General features: G+C 40.4%; 1 protein-coding gene across 1 annotated transcript in view; it reads left to right on the top strand.

Moving 5' to 3' along the window:
* MCC (MCC regulator of WNT signaling pathway) overlaps positions 1-20,896 on the top strand; it is a 217,727-nt gene that overhangs the window by 57,498 nt on the left and 139,333 nt on the right. The gene's annotated exons all lie outside the window — the stretch shown is intronic.

Below are 20,896 nucleotides of genomic sequence, written 5' to 3'. Positions count from 1 at the left end.
TCTTCTGAATTTTGTTAATATTTTTAATAAGTGAGATGACTGTGGCATGTCGAAATGACCACATTCTCTGAAAGCAGATTTGCCTTAATAGGAACCTACAATTCATTTTAAGATAACCATTCCAGATTTTGGAGTTCCAGTAATACCTATATTACAGCACATTAAAATACAACGAAGCTGAAAAAAAGCTGAAAGTTGTTGGAGGGATAAGAATAAAGAGTAATGACAATCAAAAGAATTTAATAATTTAAGTTTAATAAATCCTCTTCATGCATTTTTCTATTTAAAAATCTCTTCAGTATAAATATATAGCTTAGAGTAGCTCCAGTTGTTTATAAAACTGATAAGGCCATTGAGACCTGGTTCTGCCAGGAAACCTTAAGATGCTGGATTGCATAGGGCCGTGATGGTGAACCTATGGCACAGGTCCCCCAGGTGGCACGCAGAGCCTCCTCTGCAAGCACGTGAGCCATCGCCCCAGATCAGCTCCACCCTTGCATGCGCGCACGGACCTCCCATCGGCAAGTTGGTTTTCTCTGACGTGCATGTGGGGGGGAAGGGCACAGATAGCAGATGCATGTGCATGCGTGACGGGTCATACACAGGGGGCATGCAAGCATACATGGGGATAGTGTGCATGCGCAGGATCGTGTGCACATGCATAGGGGTGGGAGAGCACAGGGTCGCGCAACATGTGCAGGAGCGGGATGCACGTGAGGGGTGTACACGCGCAGGGCTGGGATACGTGGGGTGGTTAATGCACACATTGCATTATGGGTGCACGCACAAACACTTTCGGCATGCAACAACAAAAAGGTTAGCCATCACTGGCATCCCCTAAGGAGCTTATTTATCTGTACTAGTGAGTGTTTCCTCACCCGGCAGTGTTAATGATGATTAATCATTTTAAATTATTAAATATTGTATTGCTTTAAGTCCTGTTACAACTTGGGCCTGTGGCAGAAAGTGACAGTTGCAACTGAAATGGTTTATAGGTTTGAGTAAAAAATTAATAAACGAAACCTATTTTGTATTTATTCCATCTACATGTATATTTTTGCTTTTCTTATTTGCAGATGCAGGCTGCTGAAAGAGAATATTTTTTAAGAGCCAAGGAAACTCATATAATTGATATTAGAGAAACATACTAATCACCTTTCATGGATGAGCTTTTTCATAATTCTGGGAAATTATTCTCTATTTCTGTATTATTGGAAAGTTTCAGCTTGTCAATTTTTTTTCTGAATGATATGAAAAGCTGTTAACTGATTCTAATTAGTATGATAAACCTGTATTTAGAATGTCATATGGTAATATTCTTAGGTTAATAATTATTCAGGTTTCACCACGTGTTTCAAACCTTTCCTTCATAACATTGTACCATTAGTACTCTGTGCAGATAGTATATGCTTAAGAGGACAATTGATATTCACACATATTTGAAGAAGGCTAATTGAGGTTGCATTGGAATATCTGAGCACGTATTTGGTAGCATAACAATATCCATTTTAAAATATAAAAAACCTGATTTTGGTATTGATTTGAATTAAGTTGATTCTCAAGGGATTTTTGGAGTTTGTTTTTGCAAAACAGGCGATATTGGTAACTTTCTAAAACAAGGAACATGATGTCAGTACTTATCTATACTGCAAGAAATGTTTAATATGGCAGTATAGACTAATAAATAATAATTTTTGATGAAAGTATAGACCTTCAGCTTTGTTTTAATGATGAAATAGCAGGATATAAATGTTATAAATAAAATTATATGTGTGCCTCTGTGGAGTGATGTTTAAAAATGCCTATTAAGATGGGATAAATTGCAAGTACCGTACTTTTCGAAGTATAACATGCACTTTCTCCCCCCACCCCTAAAAGAGGGTGGAAATGTTGGTGTATCTTATACATCGAATACAGCCATTTTTGGCTTCCGGAAACCTCGCCCCACGCATCCCATTTTTGCCAAAAACAGTTGTTGTTTTTTGCTAAAATGGGGCGCACAAAGAGTTTGGGAGGCCTGCAAAGTGCTCCTAGGGGCTGGGGAGGGCAAAAACTTTTTTTTCTTGTTTTCCTCTTCGAAATCTTGGTGCATATTATACTCTGTTGCGTCTTATAGTCTGAAAAATATGGTAACTTTATTGGGTAGAATCTCTGTAATTAAGATGAATGTTTTACCAAAGATCTTGTTTCTGTTTCATACTTTACCAATACTTAAAATCAATACTCCATTTAAACAATGGCAAATGGATATATCTAAGTTCATATGGCAAGGGAAAAAGCCAAGAATTAGATAAAAATTACTGCGTTAAAGAAAGTGGAGGTTTGGATTTACCAATTTTGAAATTGTACTTTGTTTTGTCTGGCTTAAAAAGTGGGCAATTCTCCTAACAAAAGGTTTACTTGATCTAGGAGGTCATGAATTCAAATTTGGATGGCAAGCCTGTTTATGGTATGATAAGATTAAAATAAATACTGATTTCAACAACCAATTTGCTAGACATTCCATCCTAAGGGTTTTGGAATAAATGTGAAGTAAGTTTCTTCAAAGATACCTCTTTGGTTATCACTCCAAGGTTTCTTTAGAAAAGAAATGGTGGCAAGGCCAGACTGGTGGATTTATGGTCAAACAATACTTTTTAATTATGGTGAACCTACCCTCAAATCCAAAGAGAAGTTGGAATTAGAAGTTGGAATGTGTCTTTTATTGCTTTACATATTTACAATTGAAAGAAATGTTAAAATTATATTTTAAAAGTTATGGATTTGACTTTCAAAAAAATGAATCGAAACTCTACTGTGTGATAATGATGAATATATTACTGCTACGTTTTATAAATTGTGGTTGAAATTGAATTTTGAGAATGAATATGTAAAACATTGTATGATCCAATGGGCAAAGAATTTTACATATAATATATATCAAAGTTCTGAGTAATGAACCCAATCAATCTAGCAAGTCCGAGACTTTTAGCTTTCTAAAAGAACTGCTTTATTAAGTACATCATTTTGGCACAGTTGAAAAATGAAACTAGCTCTGCCTAATTCCCTTGCTTTCAGTGTAATTAAAGAATGGACAACTCTCTACCTCCTTGTCATAGGCCACATTGCCCAATTAAATGTTCTGGCATCTCCTTGGCAACCTCTTCCAGTCTCTTTTGGGATGACCTTGGTTCCCATGAGATAGTAAGTTATTGATGTCTGGTCTTGAGTCTGACATTCCAAGCTCTCTCTATTCCCACCAAAGTGTGGCAAGCTGAGAAACGGAGAACATGGCTTCAATAGGCCTGATCCATTTCAAAGTTGACAATATAATGCTTGAACACTGGGAAAAACATGTGGATGAAGGATTTAAAACTTATATTAAATTATAGTTTTAAATATTAATTTTTTAAATAAAATGATATACCAGTGGTATCTAACACCAAATAAATTGTCAAAAATGCATAAGGGGACTTCAGAAGTATGGTGTAAATGTGAATCTAAAGAAGGAACTTTTTAACCATCTGTGACAAAGCAAAGAAATATTGGAATAAGATTCATATCATTAGAGGAGATTCTTAAAGTGGTAAAACCACTTTTATTTTAGGCCTAATGGACAAAGAAGTTGAAAAAAATGGAACTTTGATGCTATATATGCTGACAGCAAGAAAGAATGCTCTGCACAAAAATGGAAATATACTTTAATTCCCACAATGGATGACTGGCTGCAAAAGCTGATGGAGTTGCAGAGATGGCTAATTTGACTGCTTTAATTAAAGAAGAGAACACAACTAATAATTTTGTTTCTACTTGGAAACCACTTCTAGACTTTGTGCTTAAGGTGCAAAAAATTTGAAACTTTGATTTTGAGTTTTGCTGATTAGATGGGTTTGTTTTTATAGACATAGCTAGTATATATTACTATGTAAAAGTAAAAAGTAGAGGTGGTGCTAAAAAAGTCTGAAGTAAAGATTTTCTTTTTCTTTCCCCTTTTACTCCACCCTTTTTCTTCTTCCCTTTTCCTTCTCCTACCTTATTATCTATAATTTTATTTTTATTTATCCTTGTAATTTATATTTTTATAAACTAATAAAATTCTTAAAAAAAATAAAATTAGAAATAAACCTTTACTAGAGAACAGATGCAATAGAATATGATACAACAGTTAGATGTTTTATTCTAATTTATTGAAGCAGAGATTTCATATTAAATATATTAAATACTTCCTTTTGTATTATCAATTTGTCTTGAAGAATCCATGAGTGTATACAATTAACAAAGTCCTTGTTTATTTCACTAAATAAAGAGTAGTATTTCTATACCCTTGTCATCCGTGTTGCTGGCAAAAAGACATATTTGTATTGATATCCTGGTTATTATATTAGTAATTATTTTAAGTCAAATCATTTAATTAAGGGTTTTGTTTAATGGAATATTAAATGAATATCAGATAGCTTTTCAAAATATTGAAAATGAAAATGAAGGCAATTATGAAAGAGGGGACCAACTGAAACTATTTCAGTCATTTGTGCTTTCCTTTTTCATTTATCCACTATGATACAGTGGGTTATAAAGTAGTATTGTGGTTAAAAAAGTTTTTAACCTAAATATTTTCTCAAATTAAAATATTCACGAATTGACCTGCAGGTAATCCTTAACTTACAACTGCAATTGGGACCAGAAATTTCATTGATAGGCGATGTGGTCGTAAAGTGATAGCAATCCCTGCAGCCCCCAGTTAAGCAAATCACACAACTTCCCACAAAGTCAGTCAGGAAGTGGGCAGGAAATTGCAAATCCTGGGATGGCAGGATAGGTGGGGGAGAGAGCAAAGTGGATCCAGGGGAGGAACAGAGAAGAGGTGCATGAGAGGAACGGATTGGGGAAGAAACCTGGGAAGCCTAATGAAGCACAAGAACAGGAAGGCTGGGGCAATTGCGTGGGTGTTTATTTAATACTAAAAGTTTGCACCTTGATTTCTTAATTTTCTATCTTTGTTCTGGGATACCTATTGAAACAATTGCTAATATTTCTATCAAATTTATTTATTATTTAAGGGAAAGATGTGGAGATATATGAGTAAGGAATATTCACAATTGGGAAGAAGTGACATTTGAGATTTGGAATATTCATCTCGCAATTACTTAATCAAAATGATTTTGTTTTGAACAATGTCTTTATTGAGTGAAGTCCGAATTGTAATACCATTGATAGACTTATAAAGTGTTTTAATAACCCTTTTTAGTCCAGGCAGAGTTTAAAATCATAAACATACTACCTATGAATAATAGTCTACTTTTCATATTTATTAAAATAGATGTTTGTCTTCTACCTCTACTGTAGGATGATGCTGAGAAAAGAACAGATGCTTTCACATATTCTTTATAAGTCCCTGGGGATTCCACTTGACATCTTGTTCTGTTTCTCATTTTCTTTTTCTCAATGTAGAATAATTATTTTACATTCAATAAGAGCAAATTCTAATTAAATTAGAAAGGGTTTTGTTAGATTCACAGATTGATATATTGTATAACAGCTAATTTTAGTTATAGTGATCTAGTACTTTGTCATTATTTGGATGTCTTATGCCTTAAAATCCTTTAAATGCTTTTCTTCTTCATTTGTTTAATCGGTGAAATCTAATATAAAGTTATGTAAAGGCCATGCCCAATAAACATGTTTCTTTACAGTTGCCAGATAGAATAAATCCTTAGTGTTTACAGTGTATTAGTGTTGAATTCAGAATCTCCTGATTGCTATTATTTTTACTCATGCACTTCAGCAAATGAAATTTGCGATTATACAATGCATTATTTTAATGGACGGCCATCATTCTACTAACTGAGGCTAAAAATAGTTATTAGCCATATTACTCTCTTATGTTGTCAAAAATATTGCTTTGCAAGCATTGAGCTAAATGGAGTTTCAAACAGTCATGAATTGAATATTGCTGTGGCTAAATATTAAATGAAGATATTTCCTTCATATTGGCAGAACTCTGGTTCTCTTATGGTTATTGTTAGTGCTAAGAAAAATGCTATTTGTAGATGGTCTCCTGGAGTTGAGCAAGCAATATATAGTTATAAAAGGGTTATAAGAAATCTCTCAAATGGTTTGGTAGATATGACGTAAATTTTGAACAGATACTATGTACTATTTTTCAAAATTACTAGTGATTTGCTTTAAGTGAGGAGGAGGATTTGACTAACTGTAGAATGAACTTGTGTAAATTAATATAAAATACTCACTTGCTTCAAAGCAAATTCTTGTCTCTTTTCTGGGCAAATGTTTCCAAATAATTTTTTATTTTTTTAAAGAACATTGCATACTTAGAATCTTTCTTAAAAACAAAAATGTTAGAATTGACACATTGTTTTGTAATATGCTGGCTGCCCCTTTAATTTTCTGAATTTAAAAAAGAAAATGGAATCGGATTCATGCCAAGAGATGTTATTAGTGGGCATATTGATATTTGTAGCTCTCAAATTTTTTATCTCTGCTACACAAAGTAGATGCTTTCCAAAATTAACAAGTTTTGTAACATATTCTATTATTTTTTATCTATAATCCATTTGTTGGTGTTCTTGACTACCCACAGTATTTCAAGGAATCTTCCCTAACACCAATGTTCAAAAGCATAACATTCTTTCTATTTTGGGTCTTTAAAGCTGAACTTTAAAAAATTCTGTAGAATGTTACAAGGAAAACCACTGCCTGCACACTCCTGATCTATGTCGATGTAGATGCATCATAATATTTAATTTTTTTCCCAAGATCTTCAGTGTTCTCCTGAGTGTTCATCTATGGTATATTTTTTGACTGCTGCTACCTTTACTGTTGGTAGTCAGTCAAAAAAGACTATCAAGTTGTTCATACTGAATTTTAAGATTGGTTGCTATACCTGTTCTATCAGTTTGGTATTCTTTGTATTGAAATTAGTTCTTTTTTTTTTAGTATCGTCCCTATCATAATTAGAGTTTCCAGTTGATTTAAATTTTCAGGTATTGAACTACTTTATCAGCACAATGTAAATTATTGCTGTTTTAAAACTCATGCTCATTTATTTCCAATTGCATTCTGTCAATGTATATATTAAGCATTTAGATTGAATAAAGAATATGCAGCCTTTTCTTACTCCTTTGTTCAGTTGGAGTCTTTCTGTTTTGTCATATTCTGTCCTGACTCTATTTTTTTCCATTCTTATATATATAGGCTTCCCATGAGCACAACAAGATATTCTAGGATTCCCATTTTCCTAAGGAAATTCCACAGCATGACATGGTCACCTTTCTATAATTCATGAAGCACATATTGTCTTCATTATGGTATTATTCCTCAGTTATTCAGCACACATCGGCAATAATGTCCCTTATTCTTCAAGCTTTTCTAAAATCAGCTTAAACATCTGGCAACTCCATTTCCATATTGGGTTCTGATCTGCGTCAATTAATCTTAAACATTATTTTGCTGACATGTGAGAGTAAGAGTACTGTACGACAGTTGACACACACTATTAAGTCTCCTTTCTTTGGCACTGGTGCATAAGCTACCCCTTCCAATTTATGGGCCACTGTATCACTCTCCAGATTTATAGTATAGTTCCGTGATGGCGAACCTATGGCACGCGTGCCACAAGTGGCACGTGGAGCCATTTGTCACGGCACGCAAGGCGCTGCCCTGTCAGCTGGCCAGCGTGCATGCGTGTGCTGGCCAGCTGAGTTCACCTTTTTAAAAGCTATTTTTCGCCTTCCCCAGGCTCCAGAGGCTTTATAGGAGCCTGGGGAGGGCAAAAAGAGCCTTCCCCCCCCCGGAGGCTTCAGGGACCGTCCGAGGCTTCCCTGATGCCTTCGGAGCACTTAAAACGACCCTCCGAGCAACCCGGAAGTCACTTCCGGTTTGCTCGGAGGGTGGTTTTAAGCGCTCCAAAAGCTTCAGGGAAGCCTCCGGACAGTCCCTGAAGCCTCCGGTGGGCCTCCGGGGGGTCGGGGGAGGATCTTTTCGCCCTCCCCAGGCTCCTATAAAGCCCCTGGAGCCTGGGGAGGGCAAAAAAATGTAAAAATGGGGGGATCGCACGTTGTGCGCGCATGCGCACTGGGGGGGTGCGGGTTACATCATGGGTGCGGCACGCCTGCACTCGACCCCCCTGCGCTCCCCCCACTTGTGGCACGCGAGCCAAAAAAGGTTCGCCATCACTGGTATAGTTTGTATACTAGTATAGTTTGGCAGAACTTTTACTGATTTTTTTAAATGTAGTTTACCATATTTCTACAGATATTTCTTGCAGATCAATTCCTGTAGCATTTCAGTTTGATAATTATCTGGTGTAATGTCATCTTCTAGTACTACAGGTCTTGTAAGTAAGAATTATCTTCTAAGGTATCTTGGATATTGTTTATTTAAAATATTTATTTAGTCAATCACGGGAGCTTGCCAAACTTGATTTGCCACATGGAAAAGGCACATTTCCTAGATTCCACAATATGGCAATGTTTAAGGGAAGGGATTGAATGATGCCCACCATATGTGATCTGGTAGAACGGATAGATGTTCTTAGGGAGAGCCAATCCCTCAGATAACCTACCCCAATGCCATGTAGAACTTTAAAGGTAGTAGTCAGGATCTTGATTTTTATCAGAAAAGAAATCGCAAGCCTAGTGTAGCTCATATTACGGAAGTGTTACATTGGTAAACCTAGGGCAATGATGGGAAACCTTTTTTTCCTCAGGTGCCAAAAGCAACTACGCACATGCCAACACCCATAATGCAATGCCCCCCACAAGCCCCATTTCCCTCACCCACTGCGCATGCGCGCGCAATCCCCATTTTGCTGCTAGCAGGCCTAAGCCTCCTGGGGCTAAAAATGGGGTGCGGGGGGTACCGCAACCCCCCCACGCATGTGCGACCTCCCCCATGCGTGCACATCTCCCAGCAGAGATCTGAAAATCAGCTGGCCGGTAGGAGCTCATACGCAGTGCGGCTGACCTGGGCGACGGCTTGCATGCCAGCAGGGATGGCTCTGTGTGCCACTTGTGGCATGCATACCTTAGGTTGACACCACAGACCTAAGGCTACCCATCACTATGCCCGTTACTGCATTCTGAACCAGTAGCAGCTTCTGGGTGGTCTTCAAGAGCATCCATGTTCCAGAGGATGTTGCAGTAATGCAAGTGGGAAATTATCAAGGCATGCATCACCATAAACAATAATGAGGATATCGGTTCTTTTCAGTTCATGATTGGATTTTTCTTGTTTTTTCCATATGTTTCCATCTTTGGTATCTTTGTAGGTATAGCAATACTGCTTCTTGTATGAAATTCTTTGCTAAATTCTTTTCTGAGATTTTTGTCTTGGCAATTTCTAATGACTTTCAGTTTCTTTCTTTCTCTTTCTGGTTCTTTCGAACAGATGTGGTGGGATGTTCCTTTTATGCTTATCTATGCTAGGAACTTCCCCACTGCCATAGTGAGACAGTATAGCAGGAGTTGACAAGGACTATATATTTTATTACTGATGTGTAAAGTTATAATTTATTGACTCTACTTCAGAACATATCAACTATCCCTGAAAGTATATCTCTGTATTTATTAAAATTTAATATGCTATTGTGAAACAACTATAAATCTTTTACCTGTAATGGGAAGAGCTATAAAGATAAATTAAAACATTTGCAAACTTTTCCTGTGAAGTTTCCACTAGTCCACCTGGAAATAATTTGGAATTACACAGATATAGATTTAGCTATAATTGGGGTCAAATACACTATGGTATAATTTAGAGAAATGTTTTACTTTAAAACTATACGTAGCATATCATTCAAAAACACGGTACGTGGAATAATCCTCAATTATATATTAATATAATTCTTGATGTAATGATAGATTTCTGTCACTCGAAATATAGCTGAAAAGGATGTAGGTATATCAAGTGGTATATTTAACATCTGATGGATTTCTACTCAAAATGAGGCAATAACAAGACAAGGGCAGGCTCTGTTTGCTGATATCTGAAATTGAATTCCAACAGCAAATAAGAAACCTGGTCTAAATTTGTGTTTAGCAGAGGAACAGAGGAGCATAGTATCCAGCAAGAGTCTACTATGGTAAATCTTATGTATCTTGGGGAATAATCCAATGACATTTATGATAATTATAAAAGCTTCCATATCACAATAAAGGGATAAAATGAACATTTACTTTCCTCCATGGTTTATTGGAATGGTTTAAGAACACTTTATAATTTTTATACATCCTTTTAAAATATACATTCATTTTAATATACAGTCTAGCAAAACAAATAAACTCGTGTCCTTTCAACAAATTCTTGAGTCCCTTCTAAAGGTAAAGGTAAAGGTTCCCCTCGCACATATGTGCTAGTTATTCCCAACTGAAGGGGGCGGTGCTCAACTCCATTTCAAAGCCAAAGAGCCAGCGCTATCCGAAGATGTGGCCGGAATGAATAAACGCCAAAGGCACACAGAACATTGTCACTTCCCACCAAAGTGATTCCTATTTTCCTACTTGCATCTTTTACATGCTTTAGAACAGCTAATTTGGCAGAAGCTGGGACAAATAATGGGAGCTCACTCCATTATGCAGCACTAGGGATTCGAGCCGCCGAACTGCTGACCTTTCTGATCGACAAGCTCAGCATCTTAGCCACTGAGCCACTTCTATCTTATGCCAATATGTGGAAATTGCAGTTCCTCCCTGATGGTTTTCAGGAAAGACATAAAAATGAAAGTGTTCTCTAGAACATTGCATTTATAATCACAATGAAAGTTTATAATGTGGCTGGGTTCTGCTCACAGAGTAATTGCTACATAATTATTTTTTTTAATGACATGGTTTTAACTGATATTTTGGTTAGGGATATACACTAAACCTCTTGGAATCCATGAGGAGTCGGAGGTGTATAAGTTAAATAAATTAAGAGCTTCCCTTTGGGGAAAAGTAAAATGACAGAAAATGGAAAACTGATTTATAGCTCTCTGATTTGCCTTCCATGGTAATTTGTATCACATAAAAATAATGTTTTTAAAAATAATGACAGCTACTCCTCCTGATTTGGTATCTCAGCCAGGTTTGCAAAAGATGCTTGCCAACATTTCTGCCCATCCCATTTTTATTTTAAACAATCATATCCCACCCCATGTTTTTCTGGAAGCAGCAAGGATCCTATCACATGAGGAGGTTCAATTTTCACCACCAGAGGCCGTGACGGAAGTCACCCATCGCTAATTTTTTGCCAACCTAATGTATGCAGAATCATTATGAAGTAAGTAACCTTATTATCACCAATGGTTTCAAATCTCCGTGTCTAATATACTTTTCTATTTGGAATAGGTTCACATAACATTAAAATTACCTTCATGATGACTTCACGCAAGCACAAGGGGTATCAGTTTCCTTTAAACTAAGGATTCTGTTTGTCAATGGCATGTTTAGGAATACACATGGGAAGGGTGGGTGAAATTGTATTGGCTTTCAATTCATTAATATTTCATTAAAATTATAATTCATGTGATCACTTGTTTATCAAATATTAATAATTCACTCTTTTTCCTACATTAACATTTACAGAAATTTTGGAGGTGCCTAGAATTGTGCACATCTAAAGCTTTTGGAGATTACATTTGTCTTTGAGAAGTCAGATTATGCACTTGTGGATTAGTATGTTTCTTTTTGTCTTTGCTATCATGAAAGTTCCTATAGGAAATTGCTTCATCTCAACAGATTGATGTTAGACAATCATAAAAGCCAGATTATATTTTTAAGAAAGGATGAATATTTGTGCATCTAGTATGTATAGGTAAATATATGTTAATGGCCATTGGGAGAAGGAAAAAGCTCCACATCCAAGACCTTGCACAATACATATTTTACAAAAGAATTAGTTCGACTACAGTAAATATTTATGAAAACTATTCCTAAGGTATGGATCGTGATGCTTGAAAAATAATAAATGAAAAAACAATTTTCAATTACTACTAGCACATAAAATTTATTCTGCAAACATTTCTACTTTTAATTCTGAACCATGTTAAGTCCTACATATAGATATATCTTAAGACATTCTTAAGGATTTTCAGCTTCTAAGAAGCCTAGCTATAGTACTCGCTCATTTTGGCTACTAATTTAATCAATTATGAATCATATATTACATCCCTGTCTCCACTCTTACCCAAGAACTTCTGCCCTCCTCCTAGCAGAATCACAAAGCAGACTGTAATTGGAGCAAGTGACAGATAATCTCTTTAATTTGCATATGCACAAGAAGGCAACCATATTAAGTCTAAATTCTGACATCTAACTGATATTTGTTGCCAATTATCTTTTAGATAGCAATCACCAGATTAAAAAAACCAGAATTGTTGTTTCTATAATATTTGCTTTGTAGTAGAAAACTGGAAATTATCTTTATTTTGGATAATAGGATAGTTGAATGTAGAATATGGAGATTCTGTTCTATTCTATTTCTACACTACTGTACTCTATTCTATTCTCGGGGCTGTAATGTCCACGTCCAGTGGCTTTATACATTATTTAATTTTTTTAATGAAGATACTTGTGATTGTGTTATAAAAATCTAATTAGAGATAATAGAAGAGATAGAATTACTTTGATAAGTATTTGTTTTAAGAAATTTTAGTTAAGAACCAGTTTTGCACATGTATTTTTCTAGAGTAATAATAGAAGACAAAAGCTCTTGGATCACTGGGCTTAATTATTGCATTACATTGTTAGCTGTGGCTTACACATCACAATGATTGTTCATACAACAGACTAATTCAAAACCAAATTGTGGTTTAATGTAATTTGTGAACCAATGTGTTTTCCTAACTGACATATAAGAATTTATTGATTGAACCTGAGGGGTAACACATTATATTTGCTTTCCTGCATAGCATCAATGGCTTTGTCAAAGGATATGTGTCATTTCAGTGTTATAAAGTTTATGTCAAATTGTGCATTGTATAAACAAGGCGGTGATAATACTTTTGTATTCTTCATCATAATGAGTATTGCATTTACTGTAATTGTTCTTCTAGTGGATGTAATATATTATTTTACCAATGTCTGCAATCAATTCAGTCTCAAAACCCTCACCAATTTTAAAGCTACTAAATCATACTGAGGCAAAACAGTAGATGGTTTCATGAGATATATTGCAATTCCATTAACATAACTTTGTCATATTTTTAAGTAAAAGCAACTGCTCTCATCAACTTCATTTTACTCTACTATACCTATCATTTTAGAAGCTCTTCGTAAGTACAGATATTTACTCCACAAAGGCTATGGCATTTATTATCTAATACTTTTTTTCTAAATCCAAACAGACTTGGTTAATGTATTTTATATGGTCTGTACGTTGGTCTATGACTGTAATAAAGATTTGATTTGATAGAAACTCCATTGAGTTAATTCATACAGCATTATGTGGAAGTTCTTAAGGATTTAGAATCATAAGTTTGTAAGAGTATTGGAGGTTTTCTAAGCCAACCTCCCTGCCTAAGGCAAGAATGTTCAGACCATCCCTGACAAATGATTATATATCCTTTGTTGGAAAAGCTTCACTGATAGAGCCCCAACAACTAGTTCTTATGGCCAGGGAATTCCCCAGCCTTGCAGAACACAAGGACTTATTACTGTGGTACATTTAAATGTCTGACAGTATTAAAGTTTTAAAGTATTTTCATTTTAACTAATTTCACTAGTAAGGAACCAATTAAATTTTCCTATTATTTATCCAAGAGAATTTTAATGTAATACATATTGCACAGAAGAAAAATACTGGCTTCTTGTTCTATTAATTCCATGAACATACTTTAGAACTAATGCTGTCAATTATTACAGTGTACTGTAGGAATCAGTGCTTATAAAAGGCTGGCCAAGGGCTATTAGAAAGCAGTAGGATGCACGCATATACACACACCATCGCCACACTTCTGTGTGGAAAAGAAAAGTAGATTGAATTTTTAAAATGCTTGCTTATATCATTCTTACCAATGAAAATTTGTAGGTGGCAGTAGTTTTTTATGAATTGTCCTCACTCTGGGACAAGGGAATACAGCCATTCCTCAGCTAATATATTTGAGTGTGGTGTATCTTGAAATTAGGTGGATTAAGAAAAAAGTATATTTTCCTGCAGCTCGGCGGGAGGGGCTACAGCTGGGTTTAGTCACAGCCTGATTGATCCAGAGACTGAGGGAATTTTCTTAAAGACACCATCCTTCCCTACTGGCTCCCAGTTTCCTCTCAGTCTCTGGTCCAAGCACTAGTTTTTGGCTCCTTGAGGTACTGATAGTTATTATATTAATTCAATTAATTGGGTATTCTAAATTCTTAAATTATCGGACTGCCGGCCATCGAGTCTGCTAGTCAGTCTCATAAGGAGGCAGGGCTTCCCGGTCCTTGCCTCTGGGCCTGAGGGGGCTTTGCCCAACTCCTGGTTGTGCAGGGGTGACGGGCTCCCATTGCAGCCAAAATTCCTAGAGGCTCCAGAGAGAACTATTGGCATCAGGTAGAATCACAGGGGCCGCACCTGCAATTGCGAACCCGCTGGGATTGCCTCGCCGCAACTTAAGGCCCGCCGCAGTCTTAACAGACTTGCCGTGGCTGAGAGAGTTTCATCGTGTCACCCTAGCTTGCCGCATTTTTAAAGCAACCGCGGCTTCAAGAACTTGCAGTGTTTCCTGAGGCTCAGAAGCCTCTGCAACGAAGCCAATTAACGGGAGCAGAGCGAACGGTCTTGGCTCGCCAGGAGGCCATTGCCTCAGAGTCATTTCACCGGGCAGCCACCATTTTGGTTCGCCACGAGGCACGGTGGCCATTTTGGAGCGACCTCATGGCAGTGGAAGATATACACAATTGAGGCCTGCATCGCGGCCACACATCGAGGCCAGCAGGACTCTATTCAGCCCACATCACAGCCAGATATCGAGGCCGGGAGGCTCCGACTTGACTCCCCACAAGAACCAGACATATGAGTGACGCATGGCCTCTACAAGTACCGGGTCAGCACAGGCCCCTGAAGGGAGCATTGACAATGGGAGAGAGGAAGGCCAGGGCAGGCTGCGAACCAGGGCAGCGTCTTCTAGGCCATCTGCGGATCAGCGCCCCTCTAGAGCTACAGTGAGGGATGAACTTCTAAGACAAAAGGGCTTGGAGAAGTGAGTGGCCAGAGCTTAGAAACAATCTCACCCTGTTAGGCCCGCATCTCCAGACAGATTCAGGTCTCCTTTGAGGCCCATTCTTCAGCCCTCTCACTCCCCTCCTAGGGGCTTCAGTCCTTCCGCTCCCTCAGTGTCCCCTGCTAGACTTTGCAGGCAGGTGAAATCACCTTCCCCTCCTATCTCCCCTAGATCATTTAGGGATGGGGGTGGCGAAACTTCAGAAAGGGGATCTGGGGATTATCTACCCTCCTCTCATCCAGGATCCAGCTCCTATGCGACCCTCAGAGGATGAGGGCGGCCCTTTCGAGTGGGGGCAGCCGTCTTTTCTGCAGAGGGAAATGACTCCAACCCAAGTCAACCCATAGGCGGCCGCCTGGCATCCTTCGCAGATCAGTGGGATCAGATAACGTCAGACGCTTGGGTCAGGTCCACTATCAGGTACGGCTTCCGGTTGGAATTTCTCTCCCTTCCCCCGACGCTCTTCAGAATCTTCTCTCCATCTTGGGATCTGGAATGCCGCTGTCTCATGAGCCTAGCCATCCAATATCTGATAGATATCAGAGCGGTGGAACCTGTTCCAAAGGAGTACGGGTTAGGCCTGTACTCCAATCTATTCGTGGTTCCAAAGAGCTCAGGGGGATGGAGGGCAATACTGGATTTGAAGCACCTGAACTCTTACCTGGTCTACAGGCACTTCAAGATGGCCTCCCTCAGGTCTATCCTCCTGGGGATTCGGTGGGGCGCCTTCATGGCCTCAATAGATTTAACGGAAGCGTATCTACACATCCCCATACTGCCAGCCCATCGCAGATTCCTCCAATTCTCCCACAAGGGATGTCACTTCCAATACAGGGTGCTCCCATTCAGTCTAGCCTCTGTCCCGCACACGTTCACAAAGGTCCTAGCAGTTCTGGCAGCTCACCTGCGTTCCCATCCGGTGAGACTCCATTGTTACCTGGACGATGTGCTCCTCCTGGTCCAATCCCGCACGCAGGCAGTCCACGACCTGAAACTGACCATCCAAACTCGTCATTCCCTATGGTTTTCCGTCAACTTCCCCAAAAGTCATCTCTCTCCCTCAACAAGAATCCAACACCTATTAACAGTGATAGACTCTGTAGCAGGACTTGTTTGGCTCTCTCCGGATCGTCTCAAAAGTCTCCAATCCTTGGCACGCCATGTCTGCGCAAGTCAGTCAGTTCCATCCTGACCTTGGCCCGCCTCCTAGGCAAGATGGTGTCGTGCATAGGAATAGTTCCCTGGGCACATCTCCACTCTCGGACACTTCAATGGCTGCTCATCCCCTACCAACGTCATCGCATGAGCAACTCCTTGCATCTAGTCAGACTGCCTCTGGATCGCCGCTGGTCTCTGAGGTGGTGGATATCTCCTACTTCACGGTTCTGACATTTGGGAACCAGATCACATTACTGTCACCACGGATGCGAACCTTTACGGCTGGGGGGCCTTGATGGAATCCAGACTGGCGCAGGATCGTTGGCCGAAATTGGACTTTTGCTACAATATCAACTGGCTGGAGCTGAAAGCAGCACGCCTTGCACTCTTGCAATTTCGAGACTCGATTGCCAACCAGTATGTCGTCCTCTTTTTTTTTCCAGAAAATTTTATTGGTTTTTTAAAACATTTATAAGGAAAAGGGTAGGTGGAATGGTATACAAATTTTGGCAGTTGCAAATATGGCAGACGCCCCCTCCCTCCAAACTCATAAGATACATCTATTTATAAAACATTAATACAAAATCGTATAAAATCAGCATATTAATTCTATAAAAAATTTTCAATCAGCTTATATATTATGATATATAGTCTAGATATAATTTCATTATTGCTTTCGGTCTGTTTATAACAATGTGATTTTCTTATTCATTTTTGTGATCTGAGCTTTCTTAGTGTTGCCCCTTCTCCCCCCGCTGGCAGAGCTCCGGCCCCTCCCGTGTCCTGTGTAATCGTTGAAGAGTCTTCTGTTTTTTCTAGGTTCGCTTTATTTTTTTCCATAAAGGCCTGAGCCTCTATGGGTGTATTGATTCTGATTCTTGTCTCCTCCCAGAATATCAGCATGCCTTCAGGCATCTAAACCACACCCCTTTCTGGTATAATTTATTCGCCAATTGCGAATAATTTTTCCTTTTTTCCCTAATTTTTTTTGGGATCTGCTTCAAGATGGTTATCTCCCTGTCGTGATATGTCAATGCTTGCCCCCTTTGTAGACCCAGAATTATGTCTCTTGTGCTTTTCCTAAGAAATTTGATATGGACCTCCCTGGGTACATTGTGTGTTCTGGCATATGCTGAGTTCACTCTATAGACCAGGTCTATCTCCCATTCCATCTGTTGTTTATCTTTGTGTATATATTCAGCTAAGATATTAGTCATGATGTCCCTTATGTTTTCCCCATCTGCTTCTATAACATTTTGAAATCTAAGATAAAAGGACATTCTCTCAAATTCTGTTTTCATTTGTTGGATATCAAGTTCTTTGTTACCCTTCTGCAAAGCTTCTACACCCCCCCTCGCCTCCGCCACCCCACCCTCCACAAGGTCCAGTCTCTGTGAGTTCTTATAAATTTGGACTTGATTCTCTTTAATTTCTTCCTTCATTTCCTTTAATTGTTTCTTAATTTCTTCCTGGCCCTGTATGAGTTGCTGAAGCATTTGTTGCAAATCCATCTCTATACTCTTAGGTTGCATCAGTTCTGTAATCTTTGACTGTGTGGCAGGACTGGATGTTGCAGATGTCGGTGCAGAGGTAGCAAAGCCAGGTTTTCCAGGTGGTGGTCTTTTTGGAGACATAGTTTATAGAGCAGAAAAATCAGTCAGTGTAGAGACTGGACAGCTGAAGAAGTAAAGCAGGCAGATGAGTTCAGGAGGCAGAAGATCCAAGCAGCTGGGAGTTTCTTTAGTCAGTCTAGCAATAGAGAAAAATTTTCTCTCCAGAGAGTTCAGGAAATAGCAATCCACAAGAGATTCTTCTGGGTGACACAGAAACAAAGACTGGAAGCCTGAATTTTAAAGGTGGAGTCAGGTTTCACAGTTCATAAAGACAACAGAAGTGTGCCATCTTGCCCTGTCAGCTTTGGGCTCAGAGGCATAACAAAATTTTAAAAGTACAGAAAATTCTCAGTTCACCCATAAGTTCTGGAACTAAATCCAATGAAAGTCACTTTTACAGAGGTGAGGCATCATTAGTTGGCTCTCCCCCCTCCTCCTTCCCCTGGGGGCGAAAGCAAAATCTTCTCAAGCCGCTTGTCCAAGGGGGGGGGGAAAACTCCCCCTCCCTCTAGCCGCACCTCCAGCAAGAATCCGAAAGTTTAACTTTTAAAAAATGCTGAAAAGTCCATCAATTCAAAAGAGAGGGAATGAAGAAAGGGAGCCTCTCACCATACCGCCGCTGCTTCCTTCAAAAGTACGTTGTCCGATCGGCATGGAGCGAGACGCATGTGCGCCCTCCGAAACTGCTCCCCGGTGCCTAGAGCGAAGCGGAGAAGCCCCCACCAGCCGCCGCCGATGCCAGGGCCCTCCGCGAGCCGCTCCCTCGGCAGGACGCCTCTCCGGGGCGTCCTGTGCCCCCCCCAGAAGCGGGGGAAGCCCACCGGGAGAGCGGGAGCGGGCAAAGGCTTGCCCGTCGCCGTAGCCGCTGGAACCGGAAGTCCAGTATGTCGTCCTCTTGATGGACAATGTAGCCATGAAGGCGCACATAAACCACCAAGGGGGACTCACTCCAAATGTCTCTGGCTGGAAGCTCAGAAGCTTGGACTCTGGGTGGAGAAGAACCTGGCCTCAATAACATCAGAGCACATCTCGGGCGTTGCCAATCATCAGGCCGACTGGCTGAGTTGGGTGACAGTTGATCACGGTAAGTGGCAGCTGCTTCCAGAGCTCTTCCACAAGATTTGTCACCGCTTCAGCAACCTGTTGGTGGACTTGTTCGCAAGCCCGACTAATGCCCAACTGCCCCGGTTCTTATCCCACTTCCCAGCGTGCAATGCGGAAGGGGTGGACGCGCTCAGGAGTCCATGGCCTCTGGGCCTCTTTTATGCCTTTCCCCCTCTTCTTCTGATCCAGGGGACCCTGAGAAAGGTAGTGATAGAGAGGGCACACATCATCCTAGTAGCCCCATATTGGCCAAGATGGCCTTGGTTTGCAGACCTCCTTCAGCTGTCCATCTCTCCCCCGTGGAGGATTCCTCAGGAGGAAATCGCACTGTGCCAGGGGGTCCTCTTTCATCCGGAGCCCCAGTGGCTCAAACTGACCGCCTGGCACTTGAGTGGCGCCTCCTGAGGGAGGCACATCTCTCGGCCAAAGTTATCTCCACCATCGAAGCGGCCAGGCAACCGTCGACCACACAGATATATAATTCCATGTGTTCGGCGTTCGCCTCCTGGTGCGAGGGAGTCAATCTCTCTCCAGCTCATGCCTCAGTGGCCCAGGTCCTTGAGTTCCTTCAACACGGCCTAGATCTTGGCCTCTCCCATAACACCCTACATAGCAGGTGGCTGCCCTCTCCTCCGTTCTGGCAAGGGATGGTCGTTTTTCTTTGTCCCAGGTTCCCTTAGTGAAATAGTTCCTCAGAGCTGCGACGAACTTGCATCCCCCTCATATCCATTGTTTTCCGACATGGGACCTCTCTACGATGCTCAGGGCCCTCACGGCGCTCCCTTCGAACCACTTAGGACAGTTCACCTCAGATACCTCAACGTTGAAGGTAGCCTTTCTCATCGCCGTTACCTCGGCTCGATTCATATCGGAGTTGGGAGCATTGTCATCTAACGACGACCTTTGCCAATTCCACCAAGACAGGGTTGTCCTTAGATTAGATCCAACCTTCATCCCGAAGGTCAGCTCCCTGTTTCATAGGTGCAGGAAATCATACTCCCTAACTTCTGCCCCTCTCCTTCACATGAGAGGGAACACCTGTGGCACCGGCTGGATGTACAACACGTTTTGTGCATCTACCTTAGACACACATCTTCCTTCCGCCGGTCAGAGGCACTCTTTCTATCCTTTCAGCCCAGCACAATGGGTGCTAGAGTTTCGTCTACCACCATTGGTAGATGGTTGAGACAGGCCATTAGTGAGGCGTATTTAGCCTCAGGGAAGACTCTCCCCCAAGGGATCATGGTCCATTCCACCCGAAGTGCTGCTACCACGGTCGCGTGGGCCACTATGGCTCCCCTGGAGGACATTTGCAGGGCGGCCACCTGGGCTCCCCAACGCCGTCTATCCGCCGCTATTGTTTGGACTGTTTCGCCTCGGCAGACGCATCTTTCAGGTGTCAAGTTCTTCAGCAGGTAGCGACCTCCCCTCTCCCGGGGACTTCATCCCACCCTGGGACTTAACTTGGGTATGTCCTAGCTGTAGCCCCTCCCGCCGAGCTGCAGGGAAAAGAATGTTGGTCTTTACCTGAACGTTTCTTTTCTGCAGTGAAGGGGGGGCTACATCCCACCCTAGTAAGTTCAGTTAGGGTGGCGAGGGGCAGTCGTGGGGTATATGTATATGTGTCTCCGGTTGTTTTGCCTTACATAAGATTACAGCTTCTCCATCGACCTCGAGGAAACTGGGAGCCAGTAGGGAAGGATGGTGTCTTTACGAAAATTCCCTCAGTCTCTGGACCAATCAGGCTGTGACTAAACCCAGCTGTAGCCCTCTTGCCTTCACTGCAGAAAAGAAACGTTCAGGTAAGGACCAACATTCTTTTTATTAAATTTAATGTTTTGTAATTCAA

This window comes from Natrix helvetica (assembly GCF_964273705.1).
Source record: "Natrix helvetica genome assembly, chromosome: 2".
Classification (NCBI taxonomy): Eukaryota; Metazoa; Chordata; class Lepidosauria; order Squamata; family Natricidae; genus Natrix; species Natrix helvetica.
The sequence above is the reverse complement of the archived record's forward strand: the minus strand, read 5'-3'. Positions and strand labels throughout refer to the sequence as shown.